The following is a 6230-nucleotide window of genomic DNA, read 5'->3' on the forward strand; positions in this document are numbered from 1 at the left end:
GAGGCCCCACAACTATAACGAAAATAACAAATATAACGAATATAGCGAAAATAACAAAGGAAACAAGCCACACCAGCAAGAATAACAATTCTTGAAGCAAGAAAAGGTAGGAGGCCCCACAACTATAACGAAAATAACAAATATAACGAATATAGCGAAAATAACAAATGAAGCAAACAGCAGCATCAAGAATAGCAATTCTTCAAGCAAGAGAAGGCAAGGGGTCCCCACAAGTATAACGAAAATAACAAATAAAACGAATATAGCGAAATGATAACAAATAAAGCAGACAGCAGCAGCAAGAATAACAATGCTTCAAGCAAGAGAAGGCAAGGGCGTACCACAAATATAACGAATATAGCGAAAATAACAAAGGAAACAAGCCACACCAGCAAGAATAACAACTCTTCAAGGCAAACAAGGGAAGGGGGCCCCACAAATATAACGAAAATAACAAATATAACGAATATAGCGAAAACAACAAATGAAGCAAAGAGCAGCATCAAGAATAACAATGCTTCAAGCAAGAGAAGGCAAGGGGGCCCCACAAATATAACGAAAATAATAAATATGACGCATATAGCGAAAATAACAAAGGAAACAAGCCAGCGCAGCAAGAATAACAATTCTTAGAGGGAAGGGAAGGGGGCCCGACAAAAATAATTTCGATGTTAAAAACCTTTTTACGCGACATTTGATGATAACTTATTTCCGTAAAGGTTAACTTGATTATGTCTTTGTCTTTCATATAAATAACCAGGCAGCAGGACTTTGCGCCATTATAATGAGCTTGTGTACATATTTTTAACGACGGGCGACAACCGAGTACGCCAATTATTTTCCATTCGCCACGTTATTTGTATCATAGACGACTTTGCCTTACAAAAACAAGGCGACAAAAGGAAGACAATAGAAGAGCTCATACATACTATTGAATCATTTTTGCGATTGTGTTCATACTCGTTTGCGCGTGATTTGTATGCAGGTTTTTGCGTATATTTGGTTCGCTTATCGCCGAGTTGCGGGAAAAAGATAAGGGCATGATAAAACACCAATAACGATGTTGCTAAGTGCAAAGCTGGCACTAGTGGCTTAGAAATGGAAAACTACACTACTTTGCAAATGCTATCATGTAATGGACTTCGTAAGGATTGGAATGAACGCAGCGTCCGTAAGTGACGAATTTCGTATGTTGCTAAAACGAGTTACATTGACGTTTGAAATTTCCGAACAAAGTAGTTATACAACGGTGCATGGAGAAGACACAAACAAACAAACAAAAAAAACAAGGAGAAAAGAAAGAGAGAAAAAGCACCTTCACGCACGTCAAACATTTTAATATGAACCCTTCTTGGGAGTAATTGAAGAATACCCTGTCACTCGAGCAAAGTTCTGCCTAGTCGGCTACGCGGTACGCGAAAACTAATAAATTCAAGTTGAAGTATGTAATGTATTCAAGTCAAAATCAATTGCGAATTGAAAATGGCTAGGCTTAGAGGCTGGCTACGCGGTACGCAGTGAGATAATCCCGTGAAAAGTGTAATTAACCAAACCGGAATTGAAAGCTAAAATGTTAAGAGAGTGCTTAGGCCTAATCACTGAAACGAGCGCTTAGGCTTAATCTGTGAACGAGTGCTATTTTGTTCACACGAACTCGTGAAAAGTGTAGTTAACCGAACCGTACAATGAAAGCTAAAATGTTAAAGAGGGTTTACGCCTAATAACTGAAACGACTTAAAACGAGTATGGACAATGTGCGCGCTTGCGAGCCGTGCGAGCCATGGCTGTGAACCATTCGAGTCCATATTCGAGTCAACATGCGAGCAATTCGACTTAACATGCGAGCCACGCAGTTACTGAAAGCGCAACAATTTAAAATGGGTGCTTAGAGTTAAATACTGTTAATCACCACTATTTGCATAATTTGGAGTGTGATCGAAGATCGGACACCGGGTGTCTCAAAGATCTCAATTCAGTTTGCATTAGAACTGCGTCCTATCGAACGCAGTAAGGGCCACGTTATAAGCCACTGCACCAAACTAAAAACTTTGTAGTTCGTTGTAGGTGTTATTGGCGAACTGTATTAATTAATGTGCCCTTTGTGTTTATTATCAAGGAGTACTTACATTGCGTCCTGCCAAAATAATTCCCGCTACATCACTGATGAAGTCCGGCTAACATTACTTATTTCTGTTTATTCATTCACCAACTCTTTAAGGATTAACAAAAGCAATACGCAACATTGCGAAATAACAGAACCAATAATCCAATAAATTTAGCATACAGAATTCCAGGAGTGATCATTATACAATGCAACTCGGAGATAAGCGAACCAAATATACGCCAAAAACTTGGGTACAAATAACGCGCAAACGAGCGTCAACACAAATGCAAAAATGATTCATTAGTATGTATAAGCTCTTCTATTGTGTCGGTTGTCGGCCCGTTATTAAAAATATGAACACAAGCTTATTATCAGGGCACAAAGTCCTGCTGGCTGGTTATTTTTATGAAAGGCAAAGACGTCATCAGGTTAACTTTTAGAGAAATAAGTTATCAACAAATGTCGCATAAAAGCTTTTTAACATTGAAATTATTTTTGTGGAGCCCCCTTCCCTTGTCTGCCTTGAAGAATTGTTATTCTTGCTGCTGTGGTTTGCTTCCTTTGTTATTTTCGCTATATTCGTTATATTTGTTATTTTCGTTATATTTGTGGGGCCCCCTTCCCTTGTCTGCCCCTAAGAATTGTTATTTTTGCTGCTGCCGGTTGCTTGCTTTGTTATTTGCGCTAAATTTGTTATTTTCGTTATTTTTGTTATATTTGTAGGGCCCCCTTTCCTTGTCTGCCTTGAAGAATTGTTATTCTTGCTGCTGTCGTTTGATTCACTTGTTATTTTTGCTATATTTGTTATTTTCGTTATTTTTGTTATATTTGTAGGGCCCCCTTCCCTTTTCTGCCTGTGTGGCTCGCTTGATTTGTTATTTTCGTTATTTTTGCTATAATTGTTATTTTCGGTATTTTCCTTAGCACAGTTGTTATATTTGTCATTCTTGTTATTCTTGCTGCTGCCGTTTGCTTGACTTGTTATTTTTGCTATATTTGTTATTATCGTTTTTTTTGTTATATTTGTAGGGCCCCTTTCCTTGTCTGCCTTGAAGAATTGTTATTCTTGCTTCTGCCCTTTGCTTCATTCGTTATTTTTGCTATAATTGTTATTTTCGGTATTTTCCTTAGCACAGTTGTTATATTTGTTATTCTTGCGACTGCGTGCATTTCTGGACATAAGTGTTGGTGGCCGAGAGCTCCTCCACTGCTTTTGTCAGAGATGCCTCAAAATTCGGATTGACAAGAACAACTCGAACCACGTTCTCGCTCCCCCAGTCCTCGGCGTATTAAGAAACAGACATAATAATGCTACAAGAACCGGCAACAACTGGACTCATAAAGCATAGTGCAGTTCCACGTATGGTCGCGCTGTTTAGTTTTCTGCAAAGGTCCCTCTGCTTGAATCATCCTTGCCCAAACGTTGTAGGAGTGTAATTTAGCTTTTAATTGCAGCTTCTTATATACGTTGCAAGAAAAGATGTCAACTTTAATTTTCTTACCTAGGTGTACATACTTTACCGCATAACATTACAATTTTCCGACCGATCTCGGCACTGATTGACTTGAACAGAAAAAGGACGGGCAACTTTTGTTTGGAAAACCAAGAACATCTAATTTGGTTTCGAAATATTTTGGAGAAGTGAGGAGTCTTACAAAGATGCCAACGCCAATTTTTGTTACTCGCCTCATTCAGCAAAAAGAAGGGGTGACGTGGTCGGCTTACCTTTCCTAACATGCTAGAACGCGGTATTGCCAACGATATTAAAGAACGATTGTATTGGAAAAAGCGTTTTCTTCTGTGACCAATATACAAAAGAAATTAAACTAAAAGAAAGAAGTGATTTTGTGGCCTGACTTCCACGTTTTAGTACGTCCAATAATAATAATAATACATAATAATAATAATAATTAATAATAATAATAATAATAAATAATAAATAATAATAATAATAATAATAAATGATAACAATAATAATACTATTTATACATCCGCTAAATCCGCCTTTTCCATCTTTTCCGTTTAAAATATAGGAGGTTTATTGAAGCTTATTTCCGTGAAATCCGCTAAATCCGTAAAATCCGATGTTTAACCTCATGCATGTTGACCATGCGCATTTGGCATCATTCCTTTCGTTTTGGTGGATTTCCCGGGAAATTCCGGATATTGACTGGATATTGATGGTTTCACCCAGTTCTTTTCAGTTTAATAGTCCAGTAATTTTCAGTTTGATAGTTAGTGATATTCTTGTTACCATTCTCTCTCAAGCTATAACTGAAGAGGAAGAGGAAACGATCTCTCTCTCTCTGTCTGCTCATTGCAGTCAATGGCTGGATTCCAACAAAAATGGCAGGAATCGCTTCTTCGTGCGAACTTAAAAATGGCATTTAAAATCCTGCTTGATTCCCACACTATGTTATTTTTGCAGGAAACACTTACAGTATCTGTCATTAAAAGTAAATTAAAAGTGTAGCTATGGCAAGTATGCATGCAAGTGTCGGGTTACAAAATCTGTCAACTCTTTTTTTTTGATGACATTTCGTGATATTTTCTCGAAAGCAATCAATTTCTTCTATTTTAAAATCAGCGATACGTGCTGTCTAACCGTTTTGAGGCAGATGTGCTTTGGCTGTGGACTATAACCACTTTCAACAACTGGATAGGAGGCATAATGGCTCTTTCGAGTACGGCCATTTCTAAAGCTGCCCTGCTCGCTTTAATTTCCACCTTCACTATAGTGGGTAACCTCACAGTAAGCATCGTCCTCATAAAATATCGAAGGCTCCTTCTTAAAAATCGCCCAACGTATCAGTATATTTTGAATTTGGTATTTTCCGATTTGGTCCGTTGGTCTTTTGACGATGCCGTTTGAATTTATCAGTGTTCTTCACAATGAATGGATCTTTGGACGAACTGTGTGCAAAATGATCGAATTCATTCAAATTGCCGCTTCAGGAACAACTGTTTTCAGTCAAGCGTTGATCGCATTCGATCGATACCGCAGTTTAGCTCGTCCATACCTGCCGAAGACGGAGACCAGATTTGTGAGGAAAATGATTCTGATGTCGTGGATCATCCCCCGCCTTTGTCTCGAGTCCTTATCTATACATGTTTGAGATATCACATGTGGATTCCAAGATCCTCTGCATTCCAAATGCCATTCCGATTAAGTGGCTGGATACAATTTACGAGGCATTGGAATTTGTAATTGGTATGTTTCTAACCTTTCTTGGCTTTTTGTTGGTGCTATTTTCGCGTGGCCCGAATGTTTTCGTGGGAGCCCATTGGTATCACCAGACAGCGTTTTTGTACCCGTCAGCTTTCTGTTACTTTCAAGAAAAAAAAACGAGTGACCCGAACCGCAGGCTTGGTTGCAGTGACTTTTACTGTGTGCTGGCTTCCGACCAGTATTAACTTCGTGCGAGTTGTGTCGGGTACAGACCGTGTCCACAGCGGACACCTTTTGCACCAAATAGCCATTTTTTGCGCATTTTTAAATGGGGCCATTAACCCGATTGTCCTACTGTGGCTTCGATAGGAACATTAAAGAAACATTGAGTCTTCGCCAACTAGCTATTTGCAAATTCGACGATGACATTAGAAATTCAAGAAAAGTATCCGGCAGAAAACGCACATCAGCACCAAGTTACCCATGATTGAAGTTGGAGATTAGATTATCACTTGCAGAAATGAAATTTCGCCACAACCGTCAATCCTGAACACAAAATACAGCACACGATTTGGAGTTTCATCATGTAGACACTTATAAAATCATTTTGATATAAAAGAAGAACAATGGCTGGGCGTTGTGCACGACAGCTCAATACAAACAAAACGGAGCAGGCGGTTCAAAACTATGGATCAATAAGTTCTGAAAAAACTATTTAAATTTATTGCACAAAGTTTTTCGTGCATCATTTACCCTGTTGCCGGTAAAATTCGTTTTTACCTACAATCCTCGTCACATTAGTTTGGCACGCAACTGATATCCTCTGCTCTCCCAATGTGGAGGGAATGATTGCACCTAGAGAGATTGTGTTCCACAGCAATTTTGAGAGGTGTTAAAAGAAATGGAATTTGTTTCACAGGAAACCAATGTATAGATAGATCTCTGGTGTCCTGGAG

At 38.7% G+C, this 6230-nt stretch overlaps 1 pseudogene; it reads left to right on the forward strand.

The window, feature by feature from the left end:
- Positions 1 to 4776: 4776 nt before the first annotated feature.
- LOC137989319 (galanin receptor 2a-like) lies at positions 4777 to 5761 on the forward strand (annotated as a pseudogene).
- The last annotated feature ends 469 nt before the right edge of the window (positions 5762 to 6230 follow it).

Source organism: Montipora foliosa, unplaced genomic scaffold (genome assembly GCF_036669935.1).
Source record: "Montipora foliosa isolate CH-2021 unplaced genomic scaffold, ASM3666993v2 scaffold_452, whole genome shotgun sequence".
NCBI lineage: Eukaryota > Metazoa > Cnidaria > Anthozoa > Scleractinia > Acroporidae > Montipora > Montipora foliosa.